This window comes from Solanum stenotomum, chromosome 9 (assembly GCF_019186545.1).
Source record: "Solanum stenotomum isolate F172 chromosome 9, ASM1918654v1, whole genome shotgun sequence".
NCBI lineage: Eukaryota > Viridiplantae > Streptophyta > Magnoliopsida > Solanales > Solanaceae > Solanum > Solanum stenotomum.
Genome location: NC_064290.1, coordinates 33,075,583 through 33,096,455, shown reverse-complemented (window position 1 = coordinate 33,096,455; position 20,873 = coordinate 33,075,583). Strand labels below are relative to the sequence as shown.

The following is a 20,873-nucleotide window of genomic DNA, read 5'->3' as shown; positions in this document are numbered from 1 at the left end:
CAGCAGCGACAAGCTGCTTGAAGAAGATAGTTGCCTTTATGTTTTTTTTTGGTGTTTTTCATTTATTTATTTTTTAAAATTTTAATTGTTTTTTTCATATAAATTTCAGACACTTTCTTTAAAACGCGTGGAATCACGCATCATTCCAAGTCAGCAATATCAATGCCACATGTGCTCAGTCAATGGTTAGAGGTGTTTAATATATTATGTTTCAGCGAGTTTAAGGGTTCGGTTGACAAAGTCGTAATTATAAGGGTCTAACATACAAACGGAGTCAAGTACAAGGGTCTCCCAGACCATTCCGCCTTCTTTTAAATTCTCCAAATTTGTTCCATGTAATTTGATGATTTCACAAACTAATTTTTTTTTCTCCATGTTTGATTTGCAATTTTGGGTTGATTTTTTTCCCGATATTTTTTTAATGTAGTTTGTTGATTGACCTCATGAACTATTTGTTTTCTTTTTTTAAAATAAGTTTCATCTATTTGAACAATTTAAGTAGTCTTAAATCTACGTTAAGTTTAAGGTATATTTGACCAACAAAAAAATAGCAATATATCGTGCTATCAAGGATAGTTGCACATCACACCTCAAAATTAATAATATTTTTTTTTATATTTTAGTATTTAACTTGACTAGTTAAATGAAATAGAAAATCTCATAATAACCCAAGGGTATATTTGACCAACAAAAAAAATAGCAATATACCGTGCTATCAAGGATAGTTGCACATCACACCTCAAAATTAATAATATTTTTTTTTTATATTTTAGTATTTAACTTGACTAGTTAAATGAAATAGAAAATCTCATAATAACCCAAGGGTATAGGAAAGAAGTTTTTTCTAGAGTCTTAAACCAAGCATAAAATTAGGTGAGAAGCAATGAACCAAACACTTGATAAAAATCAATCCCTGCATTACTAAACCCTGCATTACTAATCTCTGCATTACTAATCCATGCGTTAGCAATTCCTGCGTTATGCATCTTTGTACCAAACGACCCCTTAGAGTATTATTCCAGTCTCATCTTCGCATACCAAGTTTATGTTACTACGATCGAATTGAGTTGTCAAAAGTTGCTAAAAAGGATGTGAAAAGGTGTGGATTGACGTGAGGTGGTGGATTTAAAGATGTTTTTTGGGACTAAAGTTGGTTGGAAACGGTGTACTGCCAGAAATCTACAGAGGAATTTCTTTCTCTACTCTTCCCGTAACTGTAAAAAATATAGCATGATGAACATTCTAGAACTACGAAATACATGGTAGATATGGCAGTTCAACTACAAAAAGCCACTCCAATGTATGAAAAGAAATGGATAATTTTAGAGAAATTTTGGAGCAGACATGTTACAGGAGGTACATGGTTAAGTAATTTTAAAAATGACAGAAAGCATTACTCCCGCTGTCAATTTATGTCACTTAATTTCCTTTTTAGTCAATCCCAAAAAGAATGACACATTTCTATATTAAGTTATAATTTAACTTTAAAATGTCTATTTTACCCTTAATGAAATGATTTATAGTCACATAAATTTCTATCATTCATTTTAGACCACAAGTTTTAAAATTCTTCGTTTCTTTCTTAAACTCCGTGCCGAGTCAAACTACCTCATATAAAATGGGACAGAGGGAGTATGTCATAAAAGAATATTGCCACCAAAACTTTCACTAGCAGATAGAATAAGGCACACCCCTTGTCCCCTCCGAGGGGGATTTATGAGGACTTATAGATTATTAGACAATATCTAACAAAAAAAAGAGAGCCTCACAGGAAAAAGGCACATCTCAAATCAGAATTATAGCGTAGGAACAGCAGAATGTTACCTTGTGGGCATATTCCACATAGTTTTCATGAAAAAGCTTGAAATATTGATGAAGGGTTGATCGGCCTTCAATTGAATCTGCAGCAACTGAGCGCAAATGAGGTGATGAAGGGGGCAAAAGAACTACCCTGGGCCCAGTAAGGAGCTCTTTGCTTATGAGAGTAGAATCTGTATCTTTTAGCACTTCTGCTGCACCTATGAGTTTGTCAACCTTATTAATAATTGGGGGAAGAAGTGCATTCCAAGTCTCCATCTCAACCACTATACACTCATTAGAAGGGGTAAGACCCACAATCCATGAATCTCCAAAAGAATCTGGTAGAGCCAAGAAACCAGAAAGAGGGATCGCTGAGGATGCTTCTCCTTGGAAAGTGCTAAGAACAGGATGCACAGAGGGACTTCTCATCATGTCTTCTTTGCCACGAGTCTGATTAGTGAAAGGGAAAAAGTGCAACACTACTGAATCAACTCCTCCTTCATGAAGGCAATAAATTCTTTCTGAAATAATGGAATCAAGAAACATTGATAAAACAAAACTGCTCCTTCTGGGCAGAGCTAAATCCACAATAGCCAACCTCAAAAGAGGAGGTGGATGCCCCAACCATAAAGTATGATCTAGTGGCAGATCAAGCTTCAAAATGGAGGTGTCACTTGACAATGACTCGCAAATCATTGCAAGGCCAACTATTCTATCAGTTGAATCCAGACATACCCGAGGTGGACTACCAACCTTCCAGACAGGCTTTACTTCATCAGCTAAAGCATTTATCCGCAACTGCCCCCTACTCCAAGCAGTTACTAGGATAGAATCTTTGCTAACTAAATCATAAAGAAAACTGACAGCACGCCCTTCACAAACTGGAGGATGAACTGAGTCATCTTCAACACCATGACTTACTTTACGTAAAGGTCCCTGCAAGTGAAGCCAGTGTTACAAAACATAAGGTGTTACATAGTTGGAAAGAGAATCAAGCAAGCTATCTCTTCTGGAAAACAGCTCCATAATATAACCAAAACATAAACCAGCACACAAAAGTGTTTTGTAATGACTGAAAATAACCTCGTTTCCTTCATAAAGAGAAACAAGAACAGCAGTGCAGCTAAACTTAGATGTCACCGTGTAAAATTGCAATTTCACGTACACTTTCTCCCTTCAAGAAACAGAAAAAAGGAGAATGCAGTGCTCATCTAATCAAGCTTATAGTGGTATTTGTTTCAGCATAAAAAGGATAAGAAAGAGAACTGGAATGAGGCCCCTCTGCACACATAAATGGAAGTTCAGCGGATTTCTTTCTGAGGAGATGCATGAAAGAGAGTTATTTCTGTTGAAATAAGTCTCAATTGGTTTCACCATGTTTTCCACCACAACTTGTAGTCTAAAGTTTCTAAAACTTGTCCAAGTCTGGACTCCTTCGCCAATACACTAGTAACTAAGACAGAATAAGAGTATCTCATCCAACAAGACAATGTGTTAGTCAAAAAATTCAATGCACTAGGTAATAAGGACAGACGGGAAAGACTTTTTACTGTATCTTGCTTCTTTCTAGCGCGATCTAGTCGGAAACCAATGCAAATATATTTTTCTCCCGTGTATGTTCAACTGAAGGGTAGACAACTATTTTGTCCTCTTTTCCTATATGCATCAATATCAATAAATCTTCTGTTTTTTAACAATATTACAACTTGCAACATTTAATACTGCCATGTTACTATCATCGTTTATCCCAATTTAAAAAAGGGGGCAGGCAGATAGAAGCCTTCTTCCTTCATATTCTGAAACTCAAATTAATGTTGGTTTGTGAAGAAGTTCAAGGTAAATGGTGCCCGATGAAGTCCATCTAGTGACTGCTATATCTAACATGCATGGTAAACACAACAATAATATTGAAAAAAATAGTTTTGATTGTGTTAATTAATTAGCACAACTTTAGGGAACTTTATTTTTTCTTTTCCTAGAATAATTATAGGAATAGAATATTTTCTATTATTGAATTTGACTTCTTTCCTTAATTAGTTAGGATTCATTTACTTAAATACCCTTCTCATACAATGATATGATATACTGAAATACAAAGAAGCCTTTTCTTCTTACTCAAATTCAACATGGTATCAAAGTCCTTGCTGCCTTTTGAGGTGAGTTTTTCTCCCTCCCAGCAAAAAACAAACAAAAAAAAAAGGGAGGGGGGGTCACCAATGGCTACTCCCTAATATTTTAGAGATTATCTTGCTTCTTGTTAATTTCAAGCCTACCCACCAAGTTTCAGATTTTTCTGATAACCGGAGTTAGGGTTCCATCAAAGCAGAGCTGGTTTTCTGACGAGACTGATCTATCCAACGATTTTCTTTGGTTTTTCTTCTTTTGTGGGGGACACAAAGCAATAGATAATAATTCTCTTACAAAAACCAATGTTATGAAATTATATGGGGCGTATCGTGCTTAATCAAGGTTTTGTTTGCTCTATATTAAATTTAGAAAATTGCTTTGGTTATATTAATGGAGAGCAGAACCAACCTACTGCATTTGATAATGGTCTATGGGATTCCGATAATTCACTTGTTAGGGCATAACTTTCAAATGCTATGCACCCACAAATCTCTAAGCAATATTCATTGGGATAGGGAGTAATAGATATTTAGGAAATTAATAGATTTTTAGGAAATTACGGTATATGAAGAATGGGTGGTAATATCAGCTTATCAGGTGTACAGACAACCGAATATGTTCCAAAGGTAGTGGGGTTAGAGAGTCATTGGCTATTCCGACATAAATCCCTTTGGAACTAGAAGAGTAGTTTTGTAAGCCTTAGAAGAGCCTGTCACGTGTCAATACGCACCAAACTCAACGATTGAAGAATTGAGGTGAGCAGTACAGGCAACTAGTTACATATATTAGATGTGGCAAACTTTCGAATACTATGCACCCCCAAATCTCTAAGCAATTTATCCAGCACACTTTTGATACTTGCTTTCAGTCATTTCATAAGATGATTTGTAGTTAATTTGAGGCTAAGATAAAAATCTTGCAAACTGACAATGGCATAGAATACATGGAAAATTGGTGCTTATTTAAAGTTTAATGGGATAATCCATCAAACTTTGTCCCTAAGCTAGTGCACAAAATATGACTGAGGAAAATTAGGCATGTGTTAGAAGTGACAAGATCTCTTATGTTTACCATGACTCTACCAAAAAAAATCTACTAGGGGATGTCCTTCTAGTTGTTGCCTATCTGATCAGCAGAATGCAACTTAATACCCTTAGGGGTCGTTCGGTAAGGAGTATTAGGAGAAATAGTCTACGTATTATGTATGGTATTATTTAGTACTATATTTGGTAGGAATTTTGTGCCTATGTATAACTAATCCATGCACCCTACATGGTATTATAGGATGTATTACTAATACCTTCCATTTGGTGGTATTAGTAATACATAGGATTTAATACCAAAGTATCCCTCAAATCATTTTGTTTATTTTCTTGATTTTATATTTTATATTTTATATTTGTACTACTAAAATTATTTAAATAAATTATCTTGCAAATTTCATTATTTAGAGAGAGTTATTTGTTGCTAAATAAATCCAATATGAATCAATATAATATTTGAAATATGAGTTGTTTAACATTTACTAATAAAAAAGGAAAATATATCACCACATGACGTGTATATATATATATATATATATATATATATATATGTGTGTGTGTGTGTGTGTGTGTGTGTGGCTTTCTAATTATTTATATTTTGAATAATTTATAAAATTGCATACATATTAAAACTACAACTTGCAATTTTTATGTGTAAATGTATCTGGTTTATTCAATTTCACTATTATTTACCCTCTTTTTTAAGCCTACTCGGGTTCTCAAAGTTAATTGGAGGAAGAGAAGCATATTCCCAGTCAAGAGGGTGCAACAGATTGAAGTTCTTGCAAATATTTTGAAGTGCAAAGTAGAAGATTTGCCAACAATCTACTCAGGCATGCCCTGGGGATCCAAACACAAAGCAATAAAAATCTGGGATGGCATAATTGAGAAGTATGAGAAAAAACAGGCCATATGGAAATGGAAATCTCAATTTCTCTCTCTAAGAGGAAGAGTCATTCTGATTAACTCAGTACTAGATTCTATGCCAACTTATGTGATGTCTTTGTTCTCTATAGCTGGAAAGGTGGTCAAAGTATTGGATGCCTTGAGAAGGGGTTTAACTTGGTAAAATGGATTGTAGTTCAGAAAAGCAGAAAAATAGAGGCTTGGGAGTGAGACTCTTAAAACTGCAGAACAAGAGTCTGCTATCAAGATAGGTCTAGAGGTATGATCAGGAGGACCAGGCTCTATGGAAGGAGGTAATTCACTACAAGTATGGGCAAGAAGGTCACTGGTGCACAAATGAAGGGAGTGATACATATGGAGATCAGGTGTGGAGGATCATCAGAAATTATTGGATGGACCTCAAGAACAACACAAAGCTTCCAGTGGGCAGGTGGGACAAGATCAAGTTTTGGGTAGATGATTGTTGTGGACAAGGGATCTTAAAGAACCTATTCTTTAGACTCCTCTCAATCTGTTCCAATCCTGACAAGCGGGTCTCCACAGGGATGGAACCTTGTCTTTAGAAGACTGCTAAATGATTGGGAAATTGATGAGGTGGTGGAAATTGTTGAAACAAAATGGTGGATTACCTGATACTAAGCTAGAACCAGACAGATTGGTATGGGAACACCACAAGGATGAGGAGTTCACTGTAAACAGATAATATATCTGAGGAGTATTAGGAAGTGCATGTAGAACTACAAGCCCATGGAAAGAAATCTGGATAAGTGACTCCAACCAAAGTGAAAAAGCTTCACTTGGCTGGTAGCCAGAAGAGCCTGTCTGACTCATGAGGTACTGTAGAGGAGGGGTACCAACACAGCCTCTGGGTGTTTTCTGTGCAAAGAGGCTCTGGAGACCAACAAGCACCTGTTTCTCCACTGCATTGTTGACAAGGTGTTCTCTGTGCATAGAGGATCTGGAGACCAACAAGCACCTGTTTCTCCACTGCAAGATAACAGCGCAGGTCTGGGCTTTATTTACCAGCATAGCAAGTGTAAACTGGACTACTGAACTGTGCCCAAACACTCAGGATATTAATTAAGTTGTTGGATTAGAAAGGGAGGTAGCAAGAGTCAGAAGAGGTGGGGGTGAACAGTTTCAGCATGCATCTGGTGGAATATCTGGAAAGAAAGAAATCAAATATTTTTGAGAAAATAGAGAAATGCCTCCCTTACCTACTATCGAATTCTCAACTACACACTTATACTTTGCAGGGGTCCTATTACCCCACTGGATTTTTTAAAAACTAGATACATACAACCCTAAAACTAGACAACCACATTCTCAACATGTAGTGATGCACACTTGCTGCCAGCTGTCATTTTTTATTATTTATATTTATTTTTCTCTCTTTATCCCCTTTTTGATTAATTACAAAAAGATCTTTATTCTTTTTATCGTTCTTCTTCTTTTCCCTTTTGTTTTCCATTCCCTTCTTCCAAAGCAATCACCCACGAAAAAAAAATCGAAGCTATTTTTATTATCATTTTTTCATCACCTTATAGCATCCTTAAGTCACCTTGACGAGCTTGATTACTCATCTCTTTTGAATTATTTTATTATGTTATTTCTTTGTCTCCATGACACCAAATTTGTAATATTTTATTACGGGTTGTCAATGGTTAAATTCTTAGGTCTTCACCAAACAAAAATAGAGATTGAAGATAAGATCTGATAATTGATGTATACTACTGACCCAAAATCGATGAGAAGGTAGAATAATGGAGTTGATATTTTGAACTAATTTGAGATTGATAAAAATGAAAAAAAGATGGATGATGACCTAGATCATATACCCAAAACTCATGTTTAGTTTGCTGTATGAAATCCATGATCGAAAAAAATTATTTTACAGTCATAATTGTTTTAGCTGAATGGATTTCTCCGTTAATCAAAATAAAAATCTAGTAATAGAATGAATTTTTCTGATGGAAGGTGTTTAATAAATCTATTCTTTTTTTTTTGTTTTGAGTCCAATCTTTCTTCTTCTGTTGTTTTTATTTTGGTCTGTACTCTTTGAAGCAAATTGTAAAGAAAATATTAGAAGATGGATAAAAAAAGATGTGGTTAGTGTAGTGATGGTGGTTCAAGGTGGAGGAAATGGTGGTGGGGTAAATGTCGAGTAAGGAGAAAGAGAGGGGAAAAAAAGAAAAAGAAACAAAAAACTTGAAGAGAAAAGTAAAAAAAAAATATTTAACAAAAAGTCAAATTAAAATGTTATTAAAATATTTTTTATCAATTCTTTTGACTTCCACATGCCTCCAAGAGAGTGAGGACACTCTTTGTGCCATGTCAACATCTAGGGGTGTAATTATTCCATTTTAAAATAGTCTAAGGAGTAATAGGACTCCCGTAAAGCATAAGTGTGTAGCTGGAAATTCAATAACAAGTTGAGGGGGCATTTGACTATTTTCTCAAGATTTTTTTAAGGGAAAGAATGTACTATAAAAAAGATTAAGTGGAAAGCAATCACTTCTGTATTGGTGTAAAGAATAGGAGATCCAGTTACTGAATTTTATAGGATCTTTGTAAGTATTTATGTCTTTTCTTTTCTCTTGTAACAACTTTTTGGAGGTGGCCAACATAGCCCTTAATGCTGAGGAATATTAAAGTTACCAGTTCCCAAAAAAAGGACTTTTAATACTTAAGTTTTCCAAGTTCGATCGTGTGACATCTTTGCTCCATCTTAGGAGATGTTAATTGTGTTAATTAATTATCATGATTTTAGGAGACTTTATTTTTCCTTTTCCCGGTGTAATTAAAAGAACAATTTTTTTCTTAATTAAGTCAAGATTCGCTTGTATAAATACCCCTTCTCATGGAACATAAAAATATATATTGAAAGACATAAATGTCTTCTCTTCTTTCTCAAATTCTACAAATAGAATTCATTCCGTGAACATAAAGTTAAAATCAAATAGTTTGTTTCCCCTGTAAGAAACGACAGTGTGCTGCACAGTATTTCAATTTTCAACAATCTGACAGTTCACATTCATGAATATTCACATGTGGCATCGTCTAACAAGAGAAAGAAGAAAAGAATTAATGAAAACAAAATCAAGAAAATAATCACCGTAAGTTAAAAGTGTACCTGTAATGAGATTGAAGCATCAAATAAAGCATAAGGTTGAGCTCTAAGAACAGCAGCATTTTCTGCATGAACTTCTTTCCGAGTTAGTTCAGGAAATGTTGCTCCCAACCAAGAGATTGCCAAATTTGAGTTTTTCACAGCTTTTGAATTCGCTGATTTCAGACCAAACATGTGAGCATCACTATATAACTCCAGTACAGATTCCCATTTGTACACACTGTTCCAATAGAAAGAAGCTACTTTGGTGAGATTAAGTGAAGTATTACGACCTGCCACTTGCACGGGCCAAAAATAGCAGCATAGGGCATAAGGAGAAACATATGCAAATTAGAAGTCTTGAGGAGAATATGAAAATGAGACACATGGGAGGAGGAATAATTGCTCTTAGGGAAAGGTAATAGTCTATGAGATCTCTTATATAGACACACACGAGTATCAAAAAATTAGGAAATTAAACTATAAGTTGATCAAGTTTACAAGTGAACAAAAATAAGAAAATGCCAGAAGCATTATGGAAAAAGATATTTTGTCTTTTTGTCAGCTAATAGAAGTAAAGACCTTAAGAAAATTCATATCACTTCACAACCATCATATTTAAATTTCTGTTCATAAGCATCTCCTAACAAAACCTCAAGATTAGCAGCATTATGATCTCTGGCAAATTACCTTCCAAATGGAACAACAGGATAGAGGATGTAAACTGAGCCATCACTAAACGAGACGAAAACCTGCATAAAATAATATAATTACTCAACTTTCACATACAAAGCTAATGACAGTAAAACCACTTGATCATAACCACCACTGCCAGGAGATGGATTTTAGAAATAGACATTAAATTTGCTTACTCTATATAGTGATACACTAGTTCCATATATTGTTATCACCAAACATATCAATGCAGCTACGATTCATAAACTATTATCATGCTATTTCTTTTAATTTTTATCATCCAACATATTCACACAGTGTAAAGATCATGATTCACTTATGAAGTCTATTCTTTCAAGTCCCCAAAGTTTGTCAACAGAGCATCACCACAGTATACCTGAGCTTATAAGCACTATGTCTATGATATAACGGAAAGGTGGTAAAAAATTACTCCCTCCGTCCCATTTTATGTGACACTTTTCGGATTTTGAGATTCAAACAAGTCTAACTTTGACCGTAAATTTTTCATAGATCTTTTAAACATTTTGAATTATCAATTGTTGTGACTTATAGTACTTTTTACGTAGTTTACAAATATATAAATTTCATTTAAAAAAAATTGAAGATTTCATGCGCAAATTTCCGATCAAACTTAAATTGTTTGACTCTTGAAAAACGAAAAGTGCCACATAAATTGGGACAAAAGGAGTAAAATAAGAATGACTCAATTTTTTGGCACAATTGAAGTAGTTAGTGGGCTTCAGATAGGAGAAGATGTGTTATGGTGGCTGGGCAGTAACAATGGTTCCTTCAAAGTTAGTGCAGCTTACAGAATGATGAACCATTTTTTTTTAACTTGGAAACTTTACATAATGATGAACCATTCCAATCAACAAATCAACTACTGGCCTTGAAAGATCATTTGGAAAACTAAATTACGACACAAAGTAACTTGTTTTACGTGGGTTTTGGCGAAGGAAACAGTCCTTAGACAGGACAATTTGATGAGAAGAGGGAACCATTTATGCTCCAGATGTTTCTTCTGTGGGGAAAAGGCAGAGACAGTTAATCCTCTATTTCTCCATTGCAAGGTTACAGGACAGATTTGGAGAATATTTTTAAACCTTAAGGCATATCTTGGACTATGCCTGGTAAGGTTTCAGAGGCACTCAAGAGCTGGCAGGAAGTAGGTGCAAGCAAATTTAATCAATTATGAATATAATAGAAAGGAATAATTTGAAATAAAAAACCTGCATGATAAAGAATATGACTACATATGTGCACGATGAAATAATAAAAAACTACGAAATTTTAATTTTATATATACTTAAAAATATAGAAATAATTGAATTAAGAAGAATAATATGAAAAAAAATATTTAATGATAACGAATCAGAAGATATATTAAACCAAGAATGGTATGAAATAGACCTACATGATTTAGACCTCGAAAAAATAGAATGGTATGATTTAGAAATAAATTCAGATTAAAATGAACTATGAATATTTACGATATTGGATAGAATTTATGGAAGATATAAAACTATTAGAACAATTAATGGAGGAAAATTTATATATGTACCAAAGAACCCAAGATATATTATATCTAGAATATATCATAAATAATATTAATGAAATACTCAGATTAAAACAACTATCGGAAGAATATTACAATAAATATTATTACATTTTACCATGAATTTCTCAACTGCGAGTTCCGCTACGAAAAATGGTATCACCTACCACATTACCACCTACCACACTACCAAAAATATGAATTCATCAACTATCAATTCCGCACCCCCGAAAAATGGTATCAGAGCTATGGATAAAAAGAAATATAAGAAGAAACATAATAGTAGAAAGTTAAGAAAAATAAGAAGAAAATTAAATAAATTGTATCCGAAATATAAACGACTTAATATCACAAAAATTGATAACGAAAAATTAGATCAATTAATAGATAATATATCTAAAATAGAATATAAACATATTCAATATTTAAAAATACAATGAATAATGAGAATAACGAATATAGACAAAAACTTACTGAAATAATTATAGCAAAAAGACAAGAATTAGCACATAGGCAAAGTAGACTTAACAGTAATATATTTGCAGGAACTTGTAAAAAATCTATAGTAGCACAAAGGAAAACTATTTCATATCTACAAATACAAATAGAAAGTTTAGAATATAAACTTCAACACAATCTATAAATGAATAAGGAAGAATATGTCATAGACGAAAAAATATATGAAAAATATTAAGGATTAAAAATAAAGATAATATTTTCTAATCTAGGAAGAAGATACAAGAAAATAGGTAACAATATAAGTTTAATGTTAGAAAAAAAACGGTAAAACTAGAAGATAATTTAACTGCTATAATAAGAATAACAAAAGAAAATGAAGAAATAGATAGAAAAACAGAAATTGAAAAAATAAAACAACAAACAAAAAAGGAAGTACAACAGTTAGAAGTTGTAAAAAATATTAAAATAATAGAACTAGAAAAAGAGCTGACAATGTTAAAAGAAATGTATGAAATAAAACAAAAAGAAAAAGAACGAAAAATAAAATTAGCAAATGAGATAATTAAATTTTAAAAAAAAATTGCACTTAGAAGATGAATTAGAAGAAAAAAAAGAAAATAACCAAGATAATCTACCTGAAAGAAATAAATAATGATGATCTAGATGAACAACATTCGAAAACAAGCGAAACATATATGAAACATTTAGCAAACATAGATAATACAAAGAATTTAGAAGTAAATACAGGAGACGTAGACATGGATGAAAAACCTAGCACATCAGGAGTAAAAAATCCAAAAAATTTGAATCCAAAATATTATAATGAAAACTATGGACAATATGATAGAGAAAAAACTATACGGGATAAAAGATTAAATAAAAAATAGACGCCTAAACCAATACCTGAACAACATAATTTTTTAGATTTAGACTGTGTAGCAGATATAAATATAACAATCCAATTATGGATGTGATATATATCAAAACAATTAATAGATAACAAAATAGTAATAACAGAAACACCAGGATATATAGAAAGAACACTTATAGGAACAGTAAAATTATGACTACAAAATTTATCAGATGAAAGTTTACAAGCTCTAAGAAGTAATAAAAAATTTGATGGTGAAATAGCTACTACAACTATGGAAATATTATATAAATACGAAACAGCTATAAGGAATGAATTTAGTAGTATAACAACAGAAGTAGAAGAACAAAATAAAGAAAAAATCATAAACCGGAATCTAATGACAAAATTAACAATATGTAACATGTGTTATACATGTGCATTTAGAGAATACTATTATAAAAGAACATATAGCATAGATGAAAGTAAAGAAATAAGAAAATTATATTTTACAAAATTACCGGAACCTTTTAATTCAAAACTAATAAAAAGTTGGAATGAAGCAGGATTAACAGATACCTTAGGAGCTAGAATAAATTTCTTACAACAATGATTTATAGAACTATGTGAAAAACTATTTTATAAGAGAATTAGTGACGGAAGATGAAATAATAACTACTGAACAATTATACCCCGAACTACCAAAAGCATTAATGTATACCGAAGAAACTACAAAAAAGGAAATAATCATTGGAGGAGTACCAATAGTAATAAAATTTAAAATATATCAAGGAGATGAAAATATCATTTTAGGAATAAAATGGCTAGAACAAGTAAAACCATATAATCTAGAAGACAAACAGCTAATAATAAATTATGAAAATAAAAGAGTAATAATATAAAGGACTTTAGTATAATAAAAATATGAAAATATATATACTTGCAAAGATAATAATAGAGGGATATTACAACAAATATTATACACCAATGATAAATACGGGAGCAGAAGCTAATATATGTAAATACAATTGTTTATCAGAAGATAAGTGGGAAAAATTAAAAACATCAATAGTAGTAACAAGATTTAATAATGAAGGAAGCATGATCACATATAAGGCAAAATATATAAAAATACAAATATGGGATAAGATATTAACTATAGAAGAAATATATAACTTTGAATTAGCCACAAAAGATATACTATTAGGAATGTCATTTTTAGAAAAATTATATCCACATATAATAACAAAAACACACTGGTGGTTCACAACACCATGTAAACAAAAAATAGGAGCAAAAAGAGTAAATAACAAAAAACGAAAAACAACAGAATGGATAAAAGGAAGTGAAAAAATTACACAAAAATTAGAAAATATAAAAGAAGAAGACCCTAAAATAGAATTAATTATATTATCTATAGATAAAGTAAAAATAATCCAAGATAAGTTAGAATTACTATATAGTGAGGATCCTTTACAAGGATGGGAGAAACATAAAACAAAAGTAAAAATTGAGCTAATTGATAATAATAGTATAATAACCCAAAAGCCATTAAAGTATAATTTTAACGATTTAACTTAATTTAAGATACATATAAATGAATTACTAGAAAAAGGATATATACAAGAAAGGAATAATAAGCACACAAGCCTGGCATTTATCGTAAATAAGCATAGTGAACAAAAAAGAGAAAAAAGCAGAATGGTTATTGATTATAGAAATTTAAATGCAAAAACTAAAACATATAATTATCCGATACCAAATAAAATACTAAAGATAAGACAAATACAAGGATATAATTATTTTAGCAAATTTGATTGTAAATCAGAATTTTATCACTTAAAACTAGAAGAAGAATCTAAAAAACTAACAACATTCACTGTACCACAAGGATTCTATGAATGGAATGTATTACCATTTGGATATAAAAATGCACCAGGTAGATATCATCACTTTATGGATAACTACTTTAAACAATTAGAAAATTGTGTAGTATATATTGATGATATATTACTATATTCTAAAACCCAAGATGAACACATAAGATTATTAGAAAAATTCATACATATTATATAGAATATGCAGGCATAAGTCTAAGTAAAAAGAAAGCAGACATAATGAAAAATCAAATAAAATTCCTATGAATACAGATAGATTAAAATGGAATAAAAATGCAAACACATATAGTACAAAAAATAATTAACTCAAATGAACAACTAGACACAAAAAAGAAATTACAATCATTCTTAGGACTAGTAAATCAAGTAAGAGAATACATAACAAAATTAGCAGAGAATTTAAAATCATTACAACAAAAATTAAAGAAAGACATAGAATACCAGTTTGATAAAAAGGACCAAACACAAATACAAAAAGTAAAATTATTATGTAAGAACCTACCTAAACTATATTTTTCGGATGAAAATAAAAAATTTACTTATATAGTAGAATCAGATGTCAGTGAAAAAAGTTATGGAGGAGTATTAAAATACAGGTATGGAGAAGAAAAAATAGAACATCATTGTAGATATTATTCATGAACATTTACTAATGCAGAAATAAGATGGGAAATAAATAGGAAATAATGATATTCGATATATAAATGTTTATTATCATTTGAACCATATATTGTATATAACAAATTTAGTATAAGAACAGATAATACACAAGTAAAATGGTGGCTAACAAGAAAAATATAAGATTCGGTAATAACAAAAGAAATAAGGAGATTGATATTAAATATATTAAATTTTACATTTACAATTGAAGTAATAAAAACTAATAAGAATGTTATTGCAGATTACCTATCACGACAAATCTACTCAGACTGAGACTAAGGAAGAAAATACAATTGAAAAGATACTCAAAGTCATTACTACACTTTGTACAAAAGTGGATAGTATGGACAACGAGATACAAAAGCTAAAGACTAATGAAGATAATCTGAAGTCTAAAGCTAGTATAAGTCAGCACCATGACTATAAAAATGCGGAGCTATGTCGATCGGAAGACAAAAAAAATCCAGAGCTAAAAGGTGAGGGAAACACCTAAAAATCCATAACATTTGTTTAAATATAGCTGCAGGTACAAGCCAACGAGTTAGTGAAAAAGATAAGAATTCAAACTTAAACTAGTTATTCGAAAAACCATTTATCCTGAGGCTAACACCAAAACACACATTAACTATAGAACCACAAACTTCTACATATGCGGATAGCCTACACCATGACAAAAGAACAAATAACCATATTACGCGAACCTATAAAGAAAATATATACAAAATCCAAACATTTTTAAACCTTAAACCCAGATCTACTACAACCCAAGAACCCAACAAGGATTATTTAACCCAAAAATTACAAGGTTATAATAAACTGATTGCACAACCGAAAACTAACGCCAACTTAGTAAGGACATGTTACAACTATGGACTATTAAATACAATATATACATATGACGGAGAGGAACTAAGTGAAATACCGGAACTACATAAAGCATTTATTACATATAAGGGAGTTACTAAGGGAAATTTATTCTATGTAAAGTTTTATACGGCAACAGCAGAGATATTATACGAGGAAATAAAACCTCCGATACAAGTGGTAAAGATAGGACTAAAAAAAGATATGATGATACCGGAAGATATCGAACAGCAACCAGAGATACAAAAAAGCGAGATACCTAGTTTTTATGCCAATAAGAGAATAATTGGTATATCAACCATTATACAAGAGCTAACAAATAATTATTTAAACGGAAACGCTATATGAAGTTACTATGCAAGAGATCAGTTAATGATTTATTTCAATTCAAGGGAGCTAAGGAAAGCAGATATGGATGAAGTCAAAAGATGGATTTTATCATTACTTAAGCCACAAGAACGACCTACAACACGAGCACTAAAAGTAGAATTTATTTCGACAGAGTTATTAACCAGATATTACAAGCTAATTGGTCACAAATACCCTGACCACATATATTCGAAATGCAACGGAGAAGATAATATAATTTCAAACGTCCAGCTAGAATAAGAGATAAAGACGGAAGCCTAAAAGATAAAGATAAGAAGATGACGAGAAGATAAAGATGAAGAAAAAGAAGACATATGGCAAAAGTAAATAGTATTAGTATGTAAAAAGTCATGAAAGTGTGTCATAAAGTAGGTGTATTATAGATGTAAAAAGTCATAAAGTGTGTCATTGTATCATAAAGTAGGTAGATGTGTCATAATGTGGATATACTATATTATATTATATATTAGACACATTATTAAGTAGTAGGTGTACGTGTAGTATTAAGAATGATTGTAAAGTAAGAACTTCCTTTCTATATAAAGGAAGACATATGTAAATGAAAAGGCAGGCAACACCTAAGATAATAAAAATCCTCTTTCATAAAAACACTCTCTCAACTAAGATAAATATTTAAAATACAAATGGAAAAATCTGAAATCCAATAAGATATCTTTCTTGTTAGCCACCATTTTACTTGTGTGTTATCTGTCCTTATAATAAATTTGTTATATATAATGTATGGTTCAAATGATAGTAAACATTTATACACTGAATATAATTCTTTCCTATTTATTTCCCATCTTATTTCTGTATTGGTAAATGTTTCTAAATAATATCTACAATGATGTTTTATTTCTTCTTTATCATATCTATTTTTTAAGACTCCTCCATAACTTTTTTCACTGGCGTCTGATTCTACTATACAAGTAATTTTTTTGTTTTTGTCAGGAAAATATAGTTTAGGTAGGTTTTTACACAGTAGTTTTATTTTTTTGTATTTGTGTTTGGTCTTTTTTATCAATTTGGTATTCTACATCTTTCTTTAATTTTTGTTGTAATAGTTTTAAATTTTCTGCTAATTTTGGTGTGTATTCTCTTACTTGATTTACTAATCCTAGAAATGATTGTAATTTATTTTTTGTATTTAGTTGTTCATTTGAGTTAATTATTTTTTGTACTATTTGTGTTTGCATTTTTATTCCATTTTTATCTATTTGTATTCCTAAGAATTCTATTTGCTTTTTCATTATGTCTGCTTTCTTTTTACTTAGACTTATGCCTGAATATTCTATAATATGTATAAATTTTTCTAATAATTTTATATGTTCATCCTGTGTTTTGGAATATAGTAATATATCATCAATATATATTACACAATTTTCTAATTGTTTAAAATAGTTATCCATAAAATGTTGATATCTACCTGGTGCATTTTTATATCAAAATGGTAATACATTGCATTCATAAAATGCTTGTGGCACTGTAAATGCCATAAGTTTTTTAGATTCTTCCTCTAACTTTAAGTGATAAAATCCTGATTTGCAGTCAAATTTACTAAAGTAATTATATCCTTATATTTGTCTTATTTTTAATATTTTATTTGTTATTGGGTAATTATATGTTTTAGTTTTTGCATTTAAATTTCTATAGTCAATAACCATTCTACTTTTTCTTCTTTTTTGTTCACTATGTTTATTTACTATAAATACTGGGCTTGTATGCTTGCGATTGCTTTCTTGTATGTACTTTTTTTCTAGTAATTCACTTATATATATCTTAAATTCTGTTAAATCATTAAAAATATATTTTAATGGTTTTGTGGTTATTACACTATTATTATCAATTAGCTCAATTTTTAATTTTCATTTTATGTTTTTTCCATCCTTGAAATGGATCTTCACTATATAATAATTCTAACTTATTTCGGATTATTTTTACTTTATCTATAGAGAATATAATTAATTCTATCTTAGGGTCTTCCTCTTTTATATTTTCTATTTTTTGTGTAATTTTTTCACTTCCTTTTATCCATTATGTTGTTTTTCGTTTTTTGTTATTTACTCTTTTTGCTCCTATTTTTTGATTACACGGTGTTGTGAACTACCAATGTGTTTTTGTCATTATATGTGGTATAATTTTTCTAAAAATGACATTCCTAATAGCATATCTTTTGTAGTCAATTCAAAGTTATATATTTCCTGTATAGTTAATATCTTATCCATATTTGTATTTTTATATTTTTTGCCTTATATGTGATCATGCTTCCTTCATTATTAAATCTTGTTACTACTAACGGTGTTTTTAACTTTTCTCACTTATCTTCTGGTAAACAATTGTATTTACATTTATTAGCTTCTGTTTCCGTATTTATCATTAGTGTATAATATATGTTGTAATATCCCTCTATTATTATCTTTGCAAGTATATATATTTTCATATTTTTATCATACTAAAGTTCTTTTTATTATTATTCTTTTATTTTCATAATTTATTATCAACTGTTTGTCTTCTAGATTATATGGTTTTACTTTTTCTAGCCATTTTATTCCTAAAGTGATATTTTCATCTCCTTGATATATTTTAAATTTTATTACTTTTGGTGCTCCTCTAATGATTATTTCTTTTCTGTAATTTATTCGGTAAACATTAATGCTTTTGGTAGTTCGGGGCATAATTGTTCAGTAGTTATTATTTCATATTACGTCAGTAGTTCTCTTATAATATAGCTTTCTTCTAGTCCTATATTTATTAATATTAAATATTTTCGTTGTTCCATTATTCCCGTTATGTGGTAATGATATTATTTCTTCTTCCATTGATTTTTGTGGGTTTTATCTATCCCTCATTAGGTACTCATTTTTTATGCTATTTGGGTATCTCATTATTTATTCTTTTTGATGTACTTAGTCTTTCTTTTACTATTACCAAATCTTCTTCTATATCAATTTCATTATAACTATAATCATTATTATCTATGACTGTAACTATCCTTTCAAAAGGATTTTCTATTTTTATTTTATTGATTTTATTTTTTGCTGTTATTTTATGTTTTGTTGTTAAAACATATATGTTTTTACATCTAGCTGTAAATATTTTACTTTCCGTGGCTAGTTCTATTCCTGACATTTTTCCAATATAATACTAGTGATTTATCTATATTTCTATCATTTATTGCTACTGAGTAGTTAGAACTTATTATGAATTTAAATTTTTGATATATGAGGTTACTTTTTACTGCACTTATTATAGTTTTTTCTATAGGTTGTATAATTTTATGATCCGCTAAGTATATTTCTATGGTTTATCTATTCCTTCTCTAAAACATGCTTTTATTAGTATTTCCGTTCCTCCTAAATGTACATATTTAATTGGATTTTTAGCCTTAATATCTTGTATTTCTTTATTTATTATTTATTTATTTATTATTGGTATTTTAGCCTTTCCTTTGGTGTATTTGCAATCTATGATATATTCTCTTTGACTCACTACATAATATTCTACTTTTTGTCGTTTAAACCAGTTTCTTATTGTTGGTATTTCGAATATTTTTTCTACGTTTATGTCTAATTCTTTTCCTTTTATTTGTTCAAATATATTATTATCAAATATTATTTTTTATTCTGCTGATTCTTCATCTTGATATTTTTCTTTAGTTATTATTTGTATATCTGTTTCAATCATTGATATCGTATTCATTATCTGATTCTATTACTGGATTATTTTCCATTTCATTTTCCGATAATTCATATATACAACCATTGCTTTCTAATTCATAATCTATGTACTCTATCTGCGTATATTTTTCATCGTCTATTTTCTTCTTATTTTTCTTAACTTTCTATTAGTATGTTTCTTCTTATATTTCTTTTCATCCATAGCTATGATACCATTTTTCGGGGGTGAGGAATTGGTAGTTGATGAATTCATATTTTTGGTAGTGTGGTAGGTTGTAGTGTGGTAGGTGATACCATTTTTCATAGCGGAACTGGTAGTTGAGGAATTCATTGTAAGATGTAATAATATTTATTGTAATATTCTTTCGATAGTTGTTTTAATCTTAGTATTTCATTAATATTATTTATGATATATTCTAGATATAACATATATTGTGTTCTTTGATACATATATAAATTTTCCTCCATTAATTGTTCTAATAGTTTTATATCTTCCATAGATTCTATCCAATATCGTAAATATTCGTAGTTCATTTTAATCTGAATTTATTTCTAAATCATACCATTCTATTCTTTCGAGGTCTAAATCATGTAGGTCTATTTCATACCATTCTTGGTTTAATATATCTTCTGATTCGTTATCATTAAATAATTTTTCGCATATTATTCTTCTTAATTCAATTATTTCTATATTTTTAAGCATATATAAGATTAAAGTTTCCTAGTTTTTTATTATTTCATCATGCACATATGTAGTCATGTTCTTTATCATGCATGTTTTTTATTTCAAATTATTCCTTCCTATCATATTCATAATTGATTAAATTCATATTAGAACATTATTTATCAGCGCCTCAACT

General features: G+C 30.2%; 1 pseudogene; it reads right to left on the bottom strand.

The window, feature by feature from the left end:
- Positions 1-20,873, bottom strand: part of LOC125877461 (nuclear pore complex protein NUP88-like) — a 53,201-nt pseudogene that overhangs the window by 18,764 nt on the left and 13,564 nt on the right.